This window comes from Colletes gigas, unplaced genomic scaffold (genome assembly GCF_013123115.1).
Source record: "Colletes gigas isolate AHSC1104 unplaced genomic scaffold, ASM1312311v1 Colletes_gigas_Sc00019, whole genome shotgun sequence".
NCBI lineage: Eukaryota > Metazoa > Arthropoda > Insecta > Hymenoptera > Colletidae > Colletes > Colletes gigas.
The window spans coordinates 1,747,878-1,770,644 of record NW_025106648.1 but is presented as its reverse complement, the minus strand read 5'-3'; the positions used below and the strand labels follow the sequence as shown (position 1 = coordinate 1,770,644).

Below are 22,767 nucleotides of genomic sequence, written 5' to 3'. Positions count from 1 at the left end.
AAAAAACACTTTGAACATGCAAAGTGAAATTTTATAAAATGTATATACCTATATGTATACGTTACCTGAATTTAAAATAGTATATTATTTTATTTGGTAATCTTAGTACGATCTGGAAAGTGGGTCATTTGTTGAAAATGCAAAACGAAATTTGATATAATTTAATATTTATGTATAGTATTTTCTATTAATTTGTAAGTACTATTATATATACGTCACCTGGATTTAAAGGGCTAAAATAATATATTATTTTATTATTTTATTTCGTAGTCGTGGTATGATCTGGAAAGTGGATGATTTGTTGAAAATGCAAAACGAAATTTTATAAAATTTAATATTTATGTATATGTCACCTAGATTTGAGGATTTAAAATAATATATTACTTCATTTGGTAGTCGTGGTTCGATCTGGATAGTGGACGATTTTTTGTGTAAAAAACAATTTGAAAATGCAGAATAAAATTCATAAAATACATATTCCCATAAATATCAATTGCAATTTTTCTGTCTTCTGTTATCCATAGAATCGCGATATTCCGTTTGCAAACATCCAGGAAAACAGTTTCTTTCGACCAACCAGCGACCAAATTTTTCGAAAAATAAAGAAGCGATTCTGTCGTTGATGAATCTAAATTGTGACGATAGATCGATCGGCGGATCCACTGGGGAAGTGAGTTAATGAGAAGTTGAAAGATTCAATAGCTCTTTTCAATCGTCCAAAGCTAATTGCTTGGTTGTTTTCGTTCTGACCAGTGCGGATCAGCGCTTTTATTTGGCACACGTAAAGTCTGCAGCGTTTCGTCGGCTCGATAAATATCAGAAATATCAGAAAAATCCGGCCGTGCTGGCAGCGACGCGAGAACTATCTAATTAAGGAAACTATCTATTCCGCAACGGGCGGTTCCCGATATTCCGTTCGTCGAACGAACTATTTGTCGCATAGGATCCACCGAACTATCGAACATAGATAAAACTATTTACCTTCGGGGCGAGCGACTGTCGAATTGTCTCGATTAATGATTTGTCTTCGAACAATGTCAGCGATTTTAAATTTTGGGCGACTTTGGGTCATTCATGATCCACGCCATTGTAAAGGGTTGCATAATACAGGTCACCACATATTGTCATTATTATTACGTTTGGCGCAAGTATAATTACTAGTTTATAAATTAAAATATTAAAATATGACATACGAAGATCATTAACATTTTTTTTTCAATGGAATAATAATTTTTATCGCATCAGTTGATATCCTCTACAAAAAAATATTAATCTATTTATGGTTTAGGAAATATTTTGATTTTAACGTTATTAGGAAATCATTACTCATTCGTCAATATTATGAATTTAATACACATTATATGACACTTTCTGCTTCGATAACATTTGCCCTCTTACTTAATGCTAGTTTTGTTTACGATTTTATTCAATGACATTATGAAATGTCGCCAGAATAGTTCAAGTTGAAAAATGAGGCGTTCGATGAGCCTCCGATTACAAAGGCCAATATAGGAGTATTAAAATAACACCAGATATATTGCACAATGTGCGTGAAACATTAATCTATCGATTCAAATTGTAATGCTAATGGTCGTTACATTGAACCTTTTCTATCATAATTTTCTAGCAACGTTTAAAATAAAATATCTCTCAAATTATTGATTTTTTAACATAGATAGGTTAATACTTTTCTGTAAAGAATATCAAAATGCATCATATGATGTAATAAAAAATGTATAATTTCGTTTAAAAAAAGACCTAACCCAGCCCTTCATGTCTTCTACACGTTCATTTAAAAAAAAGCTAGTATTAGACTGTGATTCCCTAAAAACAATATGTGGTGACCCACCCTGTATATTTTAGAAATAGTTTCCCTACCAAAATTCTACATTATTATATCACTAACGAATTTTTTCAAAAAGTAACTTTAAAAGAGATTATTTAATAAAATGAATATAATTATTTGGATAATTGATCCAATATCATGACTTTTCGTGGAAGGATTTTTACTAATATGCCCATTATAGATTTTACATTTCATTTGTAGCAGAATACTTTAAGTAAGAATCTCGAGAAATAGCGGACTTTAATTTGCAGCAGTAAAAATATGATAATAGCAATTAGGATAAATGCTTGCTCGGGAGTAATGAGAAAGATTCATTGTAGCCCTGCAAGTTTTTTTATAATGTTCTCGATCGCAATATCAGCCCTCAGTAAATTATACAATCACTATAAACGATTACAAATTATTAAAAATTATTCTTTCGTAAATCGCAATGAGTTTTTGTAATTTCTTTCGGGTAAATATTTATTTTAATCGATAAACTCAAAATAAATTGTTAACAAACAATATTTCCGTAAATGTAGCATTATTTTGGAGAGTCTAACAAATTGCTATTTTCAAAGCATTGTCAACGTTGTATAGGGAACACCACCTTCAGTTTAATTTTTTTAAATTATTAGGTTTCACGTTGGAATTATAAATATCTTAGAATGCAAGATATTCGTTAATTTTTAACCAACAATATTTCCGTAAATGTAGCATTATTTTGGAGAATCTAAGAAATTGTTATTTTCAATGCATTGTCAACGTTGTATAGGGAACACCCCCTTCAGTTTAATTTTTTTAAATTATTAGGTTTCACGTTGAAATTATAAATATCTTAGAATGCAAGATATTCGTTAATTTTTAACCAACAATATTTCCGTAAATGTAGCATTATTTTGGGCAGTCTAACAAATTGCTATTTTCAATGCATCGTCAACGTTGTATACGAAACACCCCCTTCAGTTTAATTTTTTTAAATTATTAGGTTTCACGTTGGAATTATAAATATCTTAGGATATAAGATATTCGTTAATATTGCAATAATCGCACGGGAACCTAGAAGAAATTCTTGTCGGGCCTATTAAACAGTAATTGCATGTTTCATCAGCGGAGAGTACGTCGGAGTAAACGATTCCAACTGTGGAAACGCAACTAGCTTGCGATCTAAATGCGTCAGGAAGTCAAGGTTGTCGGTTGGGGGAGGGGGTTTGATACATGCTAGGCCGCACACGGGGAGAAAAAGAAATTTTGCATGGGCGCATCAAGGTGTGCAATCGATTCCGGTGCAGTCGACCAAGCACGCGTCTAGCTGCTCTCGTCGCTGATATCTTTACGCTGGTCGACGTGTATGCCACCTGGAACAGATAAACTTATTTACCTACGAACGTTCAACGATGAAAAATTACGCGATATAGGGAAAGCTATTATGCTTGGTCATAATATAAATACATGCACTGCAGAGTCGAAGTTGGACGAATTTTATTCTGTGCAACCAACACATTTTTATTCGCAAACAACTTTTATTCGTTAGCGACGAATACATTTGCATTTCTATTTCTATGAAAATTGATTCGACTGCAATTTTGCTCTTTGCTCTCTGGACTTCAATTTCCAATATACGAGCGACCACGTGTGGTTTTTAAGTCCATGGAATGTACGTGACATTCGTGTGCACGAGAAACTGCTTTGATAGGAAAATTTGCGAATACAGGAACGATAACATTTTCCATTTCTGCTTCTGTTGTTGTAGGTTTATATGTACGTGTTATCCGTGTGTCGGGTATGCAAGGTCGGCTCATTCCTTGATACTATCACTGCGGACTATCTACTTTCTCCCTGGATCGCACGATGTTACAAGCAATACTTTAAATAGAGGCTTTGATCATACATATTCATGCTCGAATGAAAAATTTTAATGGTCGTGTAAGAGATCCGTACACTTGGCTTAATGACATGTAATCAGAAGTTGCTGCACTCAAGATGGCGACCACGAGATAACGGTACAAGTCCAGTTTGTATCACGTGTTGAAAATATCACTTGAAAATATCAACTTGTAAGCGTTTGTAGAGCCAGGAACAAGTACCGTTCGACCAGCGGTTTATCACGATGATTTATCGTCCAAGAGTTGTTCATTTTTGCATACGAGTGGCTCGGTTCTGCAACGGTGAAAGGCAGAAAATGTCGTTCGATGCAGCGCAACGTCGATGCTTAATTTTAATCGGTGAAACAGATGATCGTTATTCGGGTGGAAACAAAAATTGTCACGGTTTTGACTCGTAAACTGATGCACTTATTGTAATTAATCTTTTCGATCTTAAATGGTTAATGAGACAGATAATCGACACGATAAACATCGATGATTGATAAGTCTGATACAAGTCGGGGTCAATTTGAATATAATATAGTTAGTATTATATAGTGTTATTCAAATTATACAATATTATATTATACAGGGTGTTTGACCAACCCTGGGAAAAATTTTAATAGGAGATTCTAGAGACCAAAATAAGACTATAATCAAGAATACCAATTTGTTAATTGAGGCTTCCTTAAAAAGTTATTAACGTTTAAAGTAAGGCTGTCGATACGTCAGTGAGTAGAGAACACGAACTTTAAACGTTAATAACTTTTTAACGAAGCCTCGATTAACAAATTGGTATTCTTGATTTTCATTTTATTTTGGTCTCTAGAATCTCACGTTGAAATTTTATATGCCAGGTAAGTCGACTATACCTACATATGAAGTGATAAAAAGGGGGGTATAATCACAGATCTCTGCTTACACATTATATTTGCGGTAAAGAATTTTTTTCTCAAAAATGCGTAGGATTTCAGAGGTATGTGTATTCACCAAGATTGATTGTAATTGACCCCCACAGCCGACAATAATTTTTTTAGAATGATTTGAAACTTTTTAATTTTGTCCACTTATTCGAATTTTTTTCTCGAAAGTACGTAGGAATTCGGGGGCGTGTCTACTAACCAAAAACAATTGTAATTGACCCTTGCAACTGAAAATAATTTTTTCAGAACGATTTGAAATTTTTTTTTTCACCGAATAACTTAGGCACTGTCGATTTATCTTAAAAATGCGTTTTTCATTTTTAATGAATTTGTTTGACGCGCTATGGAAAAGTTGTTTAATACTTTTTTGTAGATGCCCATGGACTCTACTGCAGAAAAAAATTTCATTGAAATATATTCACTATTGTAGGAGTTATGGCTGTTTGAAAATTAAACCACTTTTATGAGGTTGTTTTCATTTTACGGGGTTAAGGAACAACTTTTCGGAACTTTTTAGAATTTCTACATATTTTACACCAAAATACGCGTTGTTTGCTTCTTTAAACATTAAAATTGTCCAATCCGTTCAGGAGTTATGATATTTCAAAGATTCGCATGAAATTTCAGGGCAATATTTCTGGCCTCACATTAGATTTTCGGTTCTGAATTTTTTTCTCGAAAGTGCGTAGGATTTCGGGGGTATATGTAATGACCAAAAATGATTCTAATTAACCCCCCTAGCTAAAAATAATTTTTTTAGAACGATTTGAAATTTTTTTTTCGGCGACAAATTTTAAAAACTACCCCTGTAGATTTTTCTTAAAAATTCGTTTTTGATTATAATAAATTTATTTGACGCTGTACGAAAATATTGTTTAATACTTTAACTATTAATTTCTGACTCCATGCACCTTAATAATTTTTTATTTTACATATATTCAACAAATTTTCGAATGGCATGATTAAATGTTACACATTATAGTTAAAAATCTCAAGGAGTCCTTCATATTTTGATAAGAAAGGAAAACTACAAACAATTAATTCTATGTTCCTCTTTATACAAAACAACTTTCGATTGAAACACTTTTTTATAAAACGTGTAGTTTACAGGAAAAATTATGGCGAAAGAGTTAAATGATTCACCCTGTATGTATGTCGCATATAATATTTTATATTGCCATATTGTATACTGCATTTCTAAAATAATCTTTGCAAAATTCGCCCAGCATCCGTTCCGAATTTCGTACAAACGCGATTCGTCACGATGAAATAGATGTTTCTGTTTTGTGTTTCGAGATCGCGAAGTATTTTCGACGCGGTACACGATCTGAAACGTCGCTCGGGCGGGCCAATATGCTTGATTAATATCGAGGTTAACGGCTCTGGCTGCCGGTCTCTTATCGGGTTTGCATACAATGTGTTATAGGAGTCGTTTATTCCTGCCAAAAATATTATACTCTTGACCGAGAGTGCTAGAAACCCGCTTCAATCGGGAGACAAAGTAGTTGAAAAACGCTCGAAAGTTTCGAGATCCTCGTGAAGGATGGAACTTCAACCGGTGTTTTGTCTTCGTCGTTCTACGACCTCGTTTCTTCGTCCCAACTCACGAACGTACCTGCGGAGTATAATTTGTTTCGTATTTACGTCCGTTTTTACGACGATGCGAATTTTCTTTAACGATCAAAACATCTTTCCAAGTATCGAGTCGACGAGTTTCCAAAAATTTTTCGGTTCAACTTCGTATTTCTACAGAAGCTTTCTAATTAATTTACTACATTATCGTATCCGTAAATCGTTCATCTAATACCGCCTTCTTGTAAGTGAAAGCTTAAAAATATTCTAAAATAATCAATTTCTACGGGTCACAGTTGACTCACGTCTAAAAATGGGATAAATTCTTTTTCGAAAATATCAGAGGACAAACGGGAATTTACAAAGTTTAGAATCTGTTCCAATTCGTTTTGGATCTATGTCGACCGTATTTCACCGTGTATCGTTTATCCATTTCGCGCAGGCGAAGACAGAGAGGAACGAGAAACAATACGACGGAGATAATTGGTTAACGCGTAAGTTGTACGCGATTCTGACAACGAAATGTTTAACTGCGAATTTATTCGCGACTATAAATTCCGTCGAAATCGTAAATCGACGCCGCCGGTTGTATCAAGCTTATACCAGTTTTACTACTACTTGTTGAACGGGTTCTGTACTAAAACTAGCATGGATCTCGGGCTTTTACTCTTTCTCGCGAACTTCGCGTCTTCTATATTGAATTCTTGGCTGCGTTCTTGCCGGGTACCGGCTTGTCCGATCCGTAAACTAGAATTTTAAAACATTGCGAAATTATGCAAATCGTTTGTCAAACGCAACCGTTCCTAGAATCACTGATGACTTATATTTTCTCTCTATTTTCATCAGTCCCTCCGTGCATACATCGTAGGTTGTACAGATTCTTCGTGAGAAAAAATAAAACTATTTTGTATGAATTTTCGAAAAAATGAAGTTTGAAAATTAAGGGGGCACGCGTGAAGTAGGGGTTGGACCTCAGCGCAAGTAGAAACAGCGAGTAATGGCTGGACGCGACAGGCAAATCGCATTTTTAAATACTCAAAAATTTAACTTCACATTTTCGAATTATACTTGTTAAAAGTATTATAAATGATTCGGACAGTACAGGATTGAACGATGATTGTGTTCACATTTAAATCGTTAAAAATCTATTTTTTTATTTTTGATCAATTCACGAGTCTCTAAAGTCTCTCAAAAACAGGGATTGAATATTGATATAATTTTTATATCGGCAAAACTGTACTGGAAACCGATATAATACCGAAAGACCAGTGTTTTTATAATATCGAAATCGAAATATTATCGAACACCAAAATACAGTGTAAGAGGTATTATTAAATTATCGATTGTTATCTCTGTTAGGCTTGATCGAATTGCAAACGAAGAATTGCAGTGAAATACAGAAAAATGTTCAACGTTTGTTTGTTCTAAACATTCTAAAATCGTTCAGAACTCAAAGTACATACATTTGCTCAGGTTTGATTCAAAGCAGAGTCGAAAATATAATATACTCTAATAAATTACTTAAATCTAAAATGATTTACGAATTCATTTTATTTTAACAGTTCGAGGTTCAGTGGTATAGAAATAAAAATTATAATTTATAATTATTTCTTTCTCCTTATTTCTGTGTTGTTTCTTCTATAATCAATTTTTAGGACGAATGGGGATGGAATAGGGGTAGGTCAAAAGACCCAGTAAGCTGCCTAGTATTATTTATATATTATAATTATAATTAATTATTATTTCTTATTTTTATTTGAAATGAAATTTGCCCAGGTCTGCTCATATTTCGTGGTCAACGATTACTCAATTGCTTCCTTTGTATGTTCCATCAAGGTATTTAAAAAATCACTTTCTATTTTACTTTGAAAGTTACCACACAACGTTTGGATCTCAAAATTGTGTAAATAGAATGATTAGTAATGCTAATTTTGTACACACTAAAACGGATTTAATTGAACAATCATTAGAAAGTCTAAAATGATCCTTGCAACATATTGTAAATTAATTTATTTCTGTGATAATGTTTGTGTTGTATGCTTATGGCCGCTCGATGGCGCTTTACGTTGGAGTACTCCACCGTAGGGGAACCCCCAAGTAAAGCACGCTAGTCTGTCACGGGGAATTCCCGTGCTTGTGTATTACTATCGAAACAGTTTTATAAAACATCTCTTCTTCGCTACCTTTGTAATTTCGTTGTATGGTTTATTAGAACTGAATAAATTAAATTTTATATTACTATCAGACCACAGTTTGACTACGTAAAATCCACATCTGTAGTTTCTTACATATTACATCTTTGTACTAAAGGGTTTAATCCCGTTAATAATTTATGAATTTCAGTCGAATAAAATTACGGATATTTACCGATAAAATACCTGTAAATTAAAAAATAGCGTAGTATTTGAAATAATTTTTTTTTTTAATCGATGAATTTAATTTACCATTCTTCGCTGTTTCTTGTCGATGGCGGACGCTTATGGCTCGGACGAAAGCACGAAAAGTGATTTGTCGGTGCGTGCCTCGGGGCGAGCTAGATGCTAGACTGAAAATAGAATGTAATTGCGCGTAGGCATTGCGAAGCAACGGGTGGTAAGTTCGCTCGAAGGACGGCCGTGCTACGGAATGCAGATGCACGCAGGTGCAATTGCGTTTCAATTTTGTCCCCTCCGCGAGCATTTCCGCGTGACGACACGCGGCCCGTTCATGCTCCGATCCGTGACTGCGGAATTGATCGAACGCCATTTTCGCAAGTCGACCGTTTTCTATCGATTCGTCTCGTCCCGTCCGTACTTACATGGACGTCTCGTAAAAACAAATCGAATTTTCCGTGTCGTTCGCTCGGCTCTTTTGAGCTCGATCCGACAGGGGGGGGGACCGGTTACGCCGTCGTTTGAATATTATCGATTGTCGAACGTTTACATGACTTGTTGGCGTCGAGCACGTTAAACGCTGTCGCGCTTTCGCGCACCGGGTGACCCAGAAGACGCTGTTTCTCGAACCTTTCGGTCCCGAATTTCCCATCGGGCCAACAGAACTCGATACGCGAAATTCCTGTTGAAATTCTGTACAGTTCTAAACAATTTCGAGATTTATTCAAGATTTTGAAGTCCTGATTTTGAGAAAACATAAAAAATGACTAGGAAATAATGTAGTCACTCCTGACTAATTTATTGTCAAATTTATTCTATTTTAAAATTTTCAGCTTAAATTTAATATATAAGTTTTTCTTATGAGCTTCTTACCCCGTCATGGGGCAAGTTGTTATCGCTCTGGGGTAAGATATTACTAAGAAATAAGTGTTATTTCCTAATGAGACATTTCAGTGTCTGATGTAAAAGACAATTTTATTAATAAGGTTTGTTTATTAACTTTGGATTAACATACATATACAGGGTGTTCGGTCACCCCTGGGAAAAATTTTAATGGGGGATTCTAGAGACCAAAATAAGACGAAAATCAAGAATAGCAATTTGTTGATTGATGCTTCGTTAAAAAGTTATTAACATTTAAAGTTCCGCCAGTGCTGAATTTTTTTCTAGAAAGTGGGTAGGATTTCTGGGATAGGTCTATTCACAAAAAATTATTGTTATTGACCCCCCCATCCGAAAATAATTTTTCCAGAACGATTTGAAATTTTTTAATTTTGTCAACAAATTTCACACCTTCTCGAATTTTTTTCTCGAAAGCGGGTAGAATTTCAAGGGTATGTCTATGGACCAAAAATGATTGTAATTGAACGTTGCAACCGAAAATAATTTTTCCAGAACGATTTGAAATTTTTTAATTTTGTCAAAAAATTTCACACCTTCTCGAATTTTTTTCTCGAAAGTGGGTAGAATTTCAAGGGTATGTGTAATGACCAAAAATGATTGTAATTGACCATTGCAGCCGAAAATAATTTTTCCAGAACGATTTGAAATTTTTTAATTTTGTCAACAAATTTCACACCTTCTCGAATTTTTTTCTCGAAAGCGGGTAGAATTTCAAGGGTATGTCTAATGACCAAAAATGATTGTAATTTACCGCTGCAACCGAAAATAATTTTTCCAGAACGATTTTTAAATTTTTTTTTTCGTTGAAAAATTTAGGCACCTACCCCCTGTCGACTTTTCTTAAAAGCTCGTTTTTCATTTTTAATAAATTTGTTTGACGTTCTACAGAAAAGTTAGTAAGTAAAAAACGATTCGCTGAAAGCAACGATTATTTAAAAAAAAAATCAATTCTATTTCCTGTAGCTTATACTATGATAAATTCAACCACAAAAATTTATATGAATCAAATGTTTATTTTCGTTTCCTCAATTATTTGTAATATGTCTTACTTCAAGAACGTGCTTCTTTATAAAAAAATACCCTAGAGAACATAAAAAAACGCGTCTTACAGTGGAAGACTCCCCCAAGGGTTAAACTCACTGAAACCATGAATTATAAAACAAAAATGTCAAAGTATATCGCATAAACACTCGTCGAAGGGAAGAATATTATCTATATAAATAATAGACAAAACTAAAAATCATCATTAAGTAACATAATTCAGTTGAGTGATCTTATATCGCATGTTTAGCGTGTATTAGTGTGTATCATCTTTCATCTCTCTCTAAAATGTTCTATATCCTCGAGTTCACCGAACATCATACATTTATTTCGAAAGTCGAAGAAACGTGACACTTTTTTACGTTTCTTCTCCCCGAGGAGACGATACGAAGCGTTTCTTTCCGCGGTGTCGCGTTTCCGCCATTCGATTCAACGTTCTTGTTTCATTCTGGTGCTTCGACTCGTTTCTTTACTGCACAACCCTCGTAAAGAACCACGTCCTTTACGGGGCTGAAAGTTCTCCGGGACGGGTGCGGATTCGTTGAAATTCGTTCGGTTTACTGTTCGTACGTTTCATCTACCGGCATGCGATACGCAAACGAGACGTCACGTGCGCGCGCGTGTACTTTCCATACACCCTGGTACGCGAAGTTCGTGTCTATCGGGAAATCAATGAGTACATGAACTTCGCGGTAGTTCCGTAACATTCTCCCGCATCAGTGACCGTAGAACGCAGACTGTCATTTGCTGGGACAAAGGTTGACTTCAAACGTTCGGTTTCGTATTTCTGCATGACGTGATCCAATAAAAATAACTGGATCGTGTAAATCTTCGATGGACTACAAAACCTTATCGGACCGCTCGCAACGCTGAAACGTCTCTGCAAACAGTTTTTTTTAAAACCTTAACTCGCGAGTGTCAAAAATGATGGAAAATAGTTTTCGAAATTAACCCGCGATATTCTGAGCTCGATCGATCGTCCAATTTTAAAACTCTGATATTCAAAACTTTTAACATTCTCAAGGAAACTACAGTCGTGAAAGAGTTGCTACTGGTCTTCAGGATGAATTTTCCGTATTTAGTTTTGAATTGAAAATATTCCAGACAAAATATGCGATTAAATAATAATTACTACAGTTGAATTTTTCGTTTATATTTTTAATTTAAAATGGTTCTCAAAAAAATGTTGTAATTTAGTATTCGTATACAACAACAGAATTTTATTTTTCGTTTCGAAATATTCGAACGATTTTACTATTTGAACATTGTACAAATCTCTGTCAGACGCGACAAGTTAGTTATTACAGTGTGCGTTAAGGATCGTTTAAAATCTGATTGGACCAGGAAGCAGGCACGATTCCAGCATGAGAATTAAGAGAATTTACATATCTGGACCGCGACGTCGCGTGAAATAATTAGAAACCCTTACACCGGCAAGAATTCCTTTAACGAACTATTAAATCGTACAATTTCCGTGGAATTTGGCAGAAACGTGGTAAACACAGTCGAAGAACGTACTTTGGAACTCAATTAGAGTCTCGTTTGGTCGTAAAATACATTTGTCAGATGCAAATTGAGGCGGTACGATTACGTTGAAAATTCTCGAACATTTTCCATTGCATCAGAGCTTGTAGAAATACATAAAGAGAAAGGCTCTTTTTAATTACTTTCAATCTATATTTGAAGAGAAGAACTCAATTCCATTCTAGTTTGGGGCCGTAAAAAATGTTGGAAACTGAAGTTTGAGAGACACTGAACCGAATATTGGAAAGTTATTAGAAATAATAAAAATCTTTACGCCGTCGTAATGTCGTCGATAGCGCCGTCAAAGAAAACACGAGGTTGCATCGAGGGTTCGTTGACCTCGTTAGAGCGAACAGCGTTGTTCCGCGACGAAATTAGCCAGCGATAAACGGTCGAACACGCGTACTTGAACTGTAGGTTCAAGTTTAACGATCCCGTTCTACTTTCCCGCGGACGCCTTGGCGGAAACTACGGACACTCGGCACGATTGCTAGAAGTTGTTCCACGGTGCGGTAAAATGCACCCCAGTTGCCATTATTGAGTCACTTTAAGGAGGGTTGCACCGCCACGAAATTTCCGTGCAAGCCACTATTAAATGGAAAAATCTTTTCGAGCACCACGAGATAAGGGGAAAGATCAAATTTGTGTGAAAATCATAAATAAAGCGTTAACAAAATACCAGACAAATATTTTGTCGGTTGGATATTTGTATTTGGCCCATTCGTAGCTTCTGATCAAAATTGTAAAAAAAGTTACTCGACTTTACTCATAGTTTTGTATAATAAATATTTATTTCGATTGCAATATACAATATTTCTTCAAGTATCTATTGTTCTAATTTCTTTGGTACAAATAAACATGCTATAATTGTTGGTAGTTCTAGTGTTACCAGGTGGGGTACCTGTTTGGTAAAATATTTTAACCCTTTGCACTCCGAATTATATTTGAATTCTGTTACCAGCAGCTCCCAACGCTTTTAAATGTTTTATTTGAAATTTACTAAAAAATAGGGCAATTTAAACAAATAGAGGAACAAACAAATTCAATCAAATATCTGTTTTATTTACACTATTGTTGTATTTTGTAATTTTGCAAGTGTATGATATATATTTGGTTTGAATTTGAAAAAATATCGAGTCACACTCGGCATAGGAGTGCAAAAGGTTAAAAACTGATAGAGATAGGGGAATGGATATAAATAAAATTTGTTTGTCGATAACTAATGTTTGAACAAAAAAATAAGATATGAATATCGATCGATGAAAAGGAATGTGTTTAACATTTGTTTTTGTTAATGTTTGATAGTATTAATTGGGTGGTGGTCCTTGTTGGAAGTTTAGCTTGAACGCGACCCGAGAGATGTCACTCTTTGTAGGTCCTTGTGGCGGCATAGTGATTTAAAAAACCATTTTTATTTTTCCAAAGATTCCAAGGAATGAACTTTATATTATTATAAAAATCGTGTTGGAAATATATAATAAATAATAGCAGAAGAAATACGCTACATCCCATTTGAGTTGGGAAGGACGGGTAAAGCCCCTGGCCGATAAAAAGCCCATTCCTCCTGGAACTGGTTTTTCCAGCTCCGAATAGTAGTAAAAACAAAATGTATTTTCTCTAACGTAAACTCGCGAGCCATAAAAAGCTAATGAAAAATATATAAGTATTTATAGAAGCTATTTTTAAGGCTACATATTTTTACGATGCGCTCTAAATAAAAACATTTACACAGAGAAGCTTCTTTCTAACTTTCGCGAAGTATATCCGTATTTGAACGTGGAATTAGCCATAAATATGTTTAAAAATTTTTTAAGGTTAGTCGTATCAGTAAACTTAAAATATAAAATTTTCGTTTCAATTAGCGTCTTCGTTGTCGAATTAAAAATTGACAATATTTTTCTACTACGATATCGTTTGTTTCGTAGAATAATTATACTCGTTTCCTATAAGGAACTAATACCGCGGAAAGACCAATCTCATCACGCCATTTTCTCTCCTCCGCCAATCAGTAGATTCGTCCCGGTCACGTGACGCGCGTGCAATCCGTGAAACAGAACGACCGAGGTTCGTGGAGGAAGATCGTTCCGCTGGAAAACGCGGAACGGCGCCCATTAAGAAGATTAACGAAGTCGTTCCGTTTCGATAAGCCTCTAGATCAAGGCCCATCGATCGCCATGACATTGCCAGATCGATGCGTTCCGTTGATTTCTGCGCTGAACTCGGTGGCATGGCCGAGTCTTCCGCGGCGGCCGCCTTGAAGTATTCATAGCTTTGTCGTATCGCCAGGACGCCGTTGATACCTATAACAACTCTAGTCTCGAAACGCGCGCCAAGAATAAGTACGTTGTATCGCGTAAACACACCGCGGGACCCACCTATAGGCTACTCTATACAGGGTGGGTCACTACCTATTGCCATTTAAATTTGTGTCATCAAAAATATTTCAGATGAAGTTGAACGATTTCTAGAGGGACATATTCTAGTGATACTAGTTTTTTAGGTCATCATCAATGGAATTATATATTTTTTTATTGTATCAATTGATGCTCCTTTATATTCTTTACAAAACTGTACTAACCTATTTGTGGTAAGGGATCATTAGTTTAGAAGATATTTTAATTTTAATTTTATTCAGAAATTATGACTCCTTTGTTAACATTTTCTGAATCGATAGATTTATGATTCACTCACACTACGTAATGTGTCTAGTGTTATTTTATTACATTCAGTGATGATATGAACACTCATATCAATCATGGTAGTCAGCATACTTATTTTTCAAGTTGAACTATTCTCAAATGTTTACATTTTATAACGTTGTTGAATAAAATTGTAAACAATGCATTGAGTACACTTACATTAAATTCATAATATTGACGCGTGAGTCACGATTTTCTAACAACATTAAAATTAAAATATCTCTTAAACCAATGAATTTTTAACATAAAGAGATTAATACTTTTTTGTCAAAAATATCAAGGAGCATCAATTGATGCAATAAAAAATATATGATTCCATTTAAATAATCGTTGATGACCTTCGTACATATGTTCTCTACACGTCCACCTACAAACAAAGTATATTTTTCGCTAGAAATAGCTTTAAATGGCAATATGTAGTGACCCAATCTGTTTTGTAAAATTGAAACGAAAAAAAATGTACAACGGTGGTCAACAGTATTAGATGTCTATAAAATTTCTCGAGCGAAACAAATTCAAAGGTAGCTTCGGAGATATTTTTTATTTAAGTGTAAGAATGTGTTTATCTACGTTTAATTTGCGATTCGAGATCGGTTGAGTTTTTCATAAAATTTTTCTAAGCGCGCGTAAAACTTTGAAACTGAAAAAATGGGTTGCTTTATATCAATACGACTGATTTTTTTCAACGGACGTCCGGGCTAGCCGAGTTGCGAGAAAAAGCTAGTTACGGATAAGGGTGTTGCTCGTTAGAGAAGTGGAATAAGCCAGGAGTCAGACTAGTAGCACGGACAGAGACTTCTCGGCCGCGGAAGACGATGTCGGCGAATGGGATTAACGAAACAGCGACTGGGATTCTATCGCGCGTATTTGTTTCTTTTATCGTATGAAATTTGTGCAAGACGGTGTATAAAACACGAAACGACCGGGAGGGTGATCGATACAGGAAGGTTGGGTTCGTTTGTCGGGAAGGACTGGCATCGTGTAATTCGTAGACGCGTAGCGATTCGACGAAATGCTATTAGATATGTTCGATGCAAAGGTTACTGACGTAGTTCATGACGACAACAGGTAGACTGCATTAATTTTAAACGAATAGGTGGGGCAAAGCTCGTGAGAGGGAAGTGCAAACGTACTTTAGTCTGAATATTGAAAGGGGACCTAGGAGTCGAATGAGAAGGTCGAAAGTGCACCTGACGATAATAAAAATATATGACATGTTGGTGGAATCAAATATACAGAATGTGCAATTTTAATTTATAAATGCAAATTGCTCACTGTGCAAGAAGATTGTTTATACAAAAATTGAATGGTTCCAGGGGTATAATTTGGGGTACTTATTTATATGGCCTCTTAATTTTATGTTCTGATTATGTGTACCTTTGAAAGAATTGTATGGGTGCCAAATTATTTATAATAATTATTAGTGTCTCATTATCTATTAATCTCATTATCAGTGTTTATCTATTCAGTATTTATTCTATTAAATAATCTTGTTTAGAAATAAAAAATGATATGATAGATACGACCATTTAATATTCACTGTATTGTCCCCAAAAAATTGTAAAATACAGTACGTCACAAAAGTAAGTAAACAGTATCACCAAAAAAGTATGTTTACAAAAACAAATATTTATTTTCATAAAGTGAAACTAATATTTATTTATACTATACAAAGGTACTTCCATAACTAAATCAACAAAAATTATTTAATGTTCTATTTAAAGAATATAATGTCTGATCAGGAATATTCTACTTCCAAAAAAAAATTTCAAATAGTTCTAAAAAAATATTTTCGGATGTGAGGGTCAATTACAATCATTCTTGGTCAATAGACACATCTCCGAAATCATACCCAGTTTCGACAAAAAAATTCATTACTGAAAGTATAATGTCTGACCAGGAATATTCTACTGAAACTTTTCGTCGAAAAAAAAAATTTCAAATCGTTCTAAAAAAAATATTTTCGGATGCGAGGGTCAATCACAATCATTTTTGGTCAATAGATATATCACCGAAATCCTAACCATTTTCGAGAAAAAAATTCCTTACCGTGAATCTAATGTGAGGCCTGAAATGGTTCCTTGAAATAACATTCATATCTTTAAAATGTCATAACTCCTGAACGGATTGATGGATTTTAATGTTTAAAAAGGCTAACGACGCGTATTTTAGTGACAAATATGTAGACATTCCAAAAATATTTGAAAAGTTGTTCCTTGAGCCCGCAAAATGAGAAAAACCCCATAAAAATGGTCCAATTTTCAAACGTCCATAACTTCTGCAATAGTGAATATATTTCAATGAAATTTTTTTCTGAAGTAGTGCTCATGGGTAGCTACAAAAAAGTATTAGACAATATTTCCGTACAGTGTCAAACAAATTTATTAAAAATAAAAAACGAGCTTTTAAGAAAAATCGACAGTGCCTAAGTTTTCCGGTGAAAAAAAAAATTTCAAATCGTTCTGGAAAAATTATTTTCAGTTGCAAGGGTCAATTACAATCATTTTTGGTGAATACACATATCTCCGAAATCCTACGTACTTTGGAGAAAAAAATTCTTTACCGAAAATATACTGTGTGACCAGACATATTCTACTGAAATGTCATGCGTATGTTCAAAATACACTGTATATTGAAAACAATTGAAACCATTGCCTTGAATCTAATTTCACATCTTGCAAAAATCTAATTCAATATAAAAAATGCTTATGTTTACATACTTTCGTGACTTACTGTATGTACAGACACATTCCTAACACAATCTTCAGAATCGATACAGAAAAATTAAAATTAACATCATGATGGTACAGCTACAGTCATTATTACTGCATATGATTCTCTGCAAAATCAAATTCTGCATCATTTCTTTCTAAAATGACAATCGTAGATTAATCAGATATGTCAAAGGCAGCTATCTATCATATCGAATCCATCTTTTCGAATTTGCTATTTTCAACTCCGAAATCGCAATCAGCGACCGGAAACTCGTCGCAGAACTCGTGCAACGAAAGGTCAACGGTCGAATACATCAAATATTGGTTAACCAGCAGCATGTTCAACCAGGTTCCCGTTTAGACGCAGACAAATGAATCCAGTTTCATCGTTCGTCATATTTTATCGCGAGAGAAAGTCGTGCCAACTTGGCGGCCGGTCGGTCGGATTCCCCGAAGTGCAAGGATCGCGACAGAGGGAACGACGACCGATTTCTTTCGGCGTTTTCTCTCGTCGTCGCGATGCTCGGTGACCCGCGAACAAAGATCCAAGCGCGCTAGAGAGGCTGCCAAAAATTCTGCGGGCGTGATTTTTGGCGAGATCGTCGGGACGAACAGACATCGAGGGTTTTTCATTTCGAGTCGCGGGCGCAGCGCGACGTTCTGAATTACGGTGACGGTGTGTCGTCGTAAATCTCGACGCAACGCGGTGCCATTTTTCACGACGAACCTTTCGTGACCATTCGTGATCGCGGCGCGGTAATGGCGCTCGACGACGATCGTGAAACAAAAGGCGAATTCGTGGCTCTCGACAGCAAAAATTCTTTTTGTCGTTTCTGGCTCACAAGATGTCAAGGTCATTGCCAGTTTTTTTGTAAGAAATTACAGTTTGGGCGACGATAAAGGGGAAAAATTGGCTCGAAATAAATATCCAATGTATATGTTTGATACACGCAAAATTACTCGATTGTATTGTATGTATTGTCTCTCTTGGTGTTTGAGAGAGAGAGTGAATTAATTGTGACACTTCACAAATTTACGGCCCCAGTAGCGTTGCGCCGTTATCATAAATCAGAATCGCGATTTGAGTATAATAATTGCTACAATATGAGTGTACAGGATTTTCCAGGATATGTTCTAAAAAATGGGAATGAAGAATCGTATAAAAATAGTCGAATGAATGATTTAGAGAAATATTAGGATAAGATTTGGCAAATTTTTCAAAGCTTTTCACTCGTTTAAAGCCTTATAATCTGGGAATTAAGTAGCTTATGTTTATTCGTCATGACTAGACTGCGGATCTTTATGCAAATTCACATTTTTATTAATAGAATTAATGAAACGGAAGCTTCGCAGGGGGCTGTCTCAACCCCTAAATATAATAATTCGTATCTTATTTTAAGAATTTCTTATATTTTTGCATATTAAATGCATTCTGTAGTTTTTTGAGGATTAAAATTTCCCATAAATGCATAAACATCTGCAGTCTAGTCATGACATAACGAGCAACTACATAATATTGTATCTTGATTAGAGAAAAATAGTAAGAATCATAAAGAAATCACAATCATACAGATTTTGAACGTGAATCTGTAGTGTAGATATACAAAATTATCTAGAATTTATTTCGCTAGAAAAATTTAATATAATTTAAAATTGTCTCATATTACGTGATATAATAACAATTATGGCTAATATTTCTGCAAATAAATTAGTCCATACTTTCTGTCGGAACATAAAGAACAACCAAACAAAAGTTCATCCGGATTGAACAGCAACACTTGAAGATATAGAGGAATTACAAACACATTTTTAATTTCATAGCAAGGATACTCGTCGATGTTCACTTATTATCAAACAATCTATAGTTACATCTACTTTACGTCTAATCTTCTGAATAATATGATTAATTTCTTAATTTTCTTAGAATTCTGAATTGCAAGAATCTAAAATAATAAAATATTATTCAAAAGATATTTCTGCAAATAAATTAGCCCATACTTTCTGTTGTAACATAAAGAACAACCAAGCAAAAGTTCATCCGGATTGAACAGCAACACTAGGAGATAAAAAGTAATCACAAACACACAGATTTTTAATTTCATAGCAAGGATACTCGTCAATGCTCACTTATTATCAAACAATCTATAGTTACATCTACTTTATGTCTAATCTTCTGAATAATATGATTAATTTCTTAATTTTCTTAGAATTTTGAATTGCAAGAATATAAAATAATAAAAGATATTTCTGCAAATAAATTAGTCCATACTTTCTGTTGGAACATAAAGAACAACCAAGCAAAAGTTCATCCGGATTGAACAGCAACACTAGGAGATATAGAGGAATCACAAACACATTTTTAATTTCATAGCAAGGATACTCGTCGATGTTCACTTATTATCAAACAATCTATAGTTACATCTACTTTACGTCTAATCTTCTGAATAATATGATTAATTTCTTAATTTTCTTAGAATTCTGAATTGCAAGAATCTAAAATAATAAAATATTATTCAAAAGATATTTCTGCAAATAAATTAGTCCATACTTTCTGTCGGAACATAAAGAACAACCAAGCAAAAGTTCATCCGGATTGAACAGCAACACTAGGAGATAAAAAGTAATCACAAACACACAGATTTTTAATTTCATAGCAAGGATACTCGTCAATGCTCACTTATTATCAAACAATCTATAGTTACATCTACTTTATGTCTAACCTTCTGAATAATATGATTAATTTCTTAATTTTCTTAGAATTTTGAATTGCAAGAATATAAAATAATAAAAGATATTTCTGCAAATAAATTAGTCCATACTTTCTGTTGGAACATAAAGAACAACCAAACAAAAATTCACCCGGATTGAACAGCAACACTAGGAGATATAGAGGAATCACAAACACATTTTTAATTTCATAGCAAGGATACTCGTCGATGTTCACTTATTATCAAACAATCTATAGTTACATCTACTTTACGTCTAATCTTCTGAATAATATGATTAATTTCTTAATTTTCTTAGAATTCTGAATTGCAAGAATCTAAAATAATAAAATATTATTCAAAAGATATTTCTGCAAATAAATTAGCCCATACTTTCTGTCGGAACATAAAGAACAACCAAGCAAAAGTTCATCCGGTTTGAACAGCAACACTAGGAGATATAGAGGGATCACAAACACACAGATTTTTAATTTCATAGCAAGGATACTCGTCGATGTTCACTTATTATCAAACAATCTATAGTTACATCTACTTTACGCTTAATCTTCTGAATAATATGTTTATTTTCTTAATTTTGTTAGAATTTTGAATTGCAAGAATATATAATAATAAAAGATATTTCTGCAAATAAATTAGTCCATACTTTCTGTCGGAACATAAAGAACAACCAAGCAAAAGTTCATCCGGATTGAACAGCAACACTAGGAGATAAAAAGGAATCACAAACACACAGATTTTTAATTTCATAGCAAGGATACTCGTCAATGCTCACTTATTATCAAACAATCTATAGTTACATCTACTTCACGCTTAATCTTCTGAATAATATGATTAATTTCTTAATCATTTTAGAATTCTGAATTGCAAGAGTATAAAATAATAAAAGACGTAGATTTGCCTAGATACCGACGCTCTATTCGCGATGCGTGTTTACCGAACGCGTTAAATAATCTATCAAGCGATGAAGTCATAGCACCAGCCCATCCTCTAATTATTTCTAGCACTGTTATAAACCGTTCCACGAACTCCCTCGATCATTCCACCCCTCTGGCAACGAGCGAAAGAAATTCCAAAAATATTCGCGCAACAGGCCCGTCGCCTCCGTAGCCTCCCCGCGCTGCATCAAGAACCCCCAGGTGTTCACGGTCCTGGCATGCGTCGCGACGCCTCGTGCACGTCAGCCAGTGCCAATCGGTCGGTCGAAAAGAGCATTGCGATCTGATCTCCGGTATCCCGCGGCGGGCGTAAACGAAAATCGACAGCCATCGGTGTTTAGAAACCTGTGAAAATAATCTCGCTTCATCGTTCGACCTCGTCTCGCCCATGCGATAATAAACCAACCGCCACGCATTTTGCCACCCAAAGATAATATATCGAAAGTTAATCTCGTCGATATACTGGACCATAATTATTTATCGACTTTTTCGTTCGATTCGAATAGTAAATTTTATTAGTAAATATAATATATCTCACGAAATTAAATAGTTACCGCTATTCGTTAATAAGTCAACTATCACGCAATTTGTCATCGAAAGAAAATACATCGAAGGTTAATCTCGTCGATATACTGGACAGTAGCATAATTATTTGCCGGCTTTTTTGATCGATTCAAATAGTAAAATTAGTAAATATATTTCACGAAATTAAATAATTATCGCTATTCGTTTCCATGGACTTTAAATTAAGGTCCTAACAGCTTGACACATTTTTTATGCAATTAAAATATCGATGAATTTGAAGCCCAAGATCTTCTCAAAAAGTGACATACACATCGACTATATTAAAAAATGGCAAATAATGATTGTACAACTCGATAATAAATGGACTTTCTATTAGTGTATTTACGCTAAATTTGCGTCTAAACTATTAACGTTGTTGATAATACAAATTGAATCATTTTTATAGAGAATTTTATGTTTGTTAAATTTTGTGTAATTATTTTTTGTCTAAAATCAACGATTTACGAGATATTTGCAAAAAACTACAGAACTGCAAGTAACGACGACTCTTTGTCTTTCGTGGCTATTCTAAAGAATTATTTATTCTACTGCAAACCTTAGAAAAAATCGATTTATTGTTATCGTCTCCCGAAGAATACAATCCGAAAAATATATATGCAGAATTTAATGTCCAAACTCCTCGTTTCTTTCATATTTTTTTAGTTTGCAACACGTAGAATGGAAGCCACAACGTTGCTATTTACCACGTTCTAGAACACACGTGATCAGTACTATTTCACTTGCAAACAAACATGTATACTCGTTCCATAAATATAGATAAACACGCGTGAAATATTTCGATATAAAAAAGTTGTGCAATTCGCTGTCAAAAAAAAAAAGAAATGGTCGAAGAGGGTCTTAATTAACCCCTTGGCGTACAATGACGAGTCTAACTCGTTACAAGTACTTGACGTCGTGTTTCACCATTCTAAGGGTACTCACTTGTCATCAAGTCTTACCTATACATTAAAATCAGCACATTTTTAATAAAACAAATCTATTTTTTTTCGTGGTTATTCCTTGTACGAACAAATTCAAATAAAATTAAATAGAACACGAATTACAAATTCAAATAAAATTAAATAGAATACGAATTACAAATTC

At 34.4% G+C, this 22,767-nt stretch overlaps 1 protein-coding gene across 2 annotated transcripts in view; it reads left to right on the top strand.

Annotated features, from left to right (window-relative positions):
- Positions 1–22,767, top strand: part of LOC122400598 — a 55,944-nt gene that overhangs the window by 10,209 nt on the left and 22,968 nt on the right. Inside the window, exon 1 of one of the 2 annotated variants that reach the window (XM_043402124.1) lies at positions 20,990–21,543. The exons of the other annotated variant lie outside the window; for it this stretch is intronic. The gene's annotated coding sequence lies outside the window, so the exon portion shown is untranslated. Of the gene's footprint in view, positions 1–20,989; positions 21,544–22,767 lie in introns of those variants that run through there. 2 annotated transcript variants of the gene reach the window in all.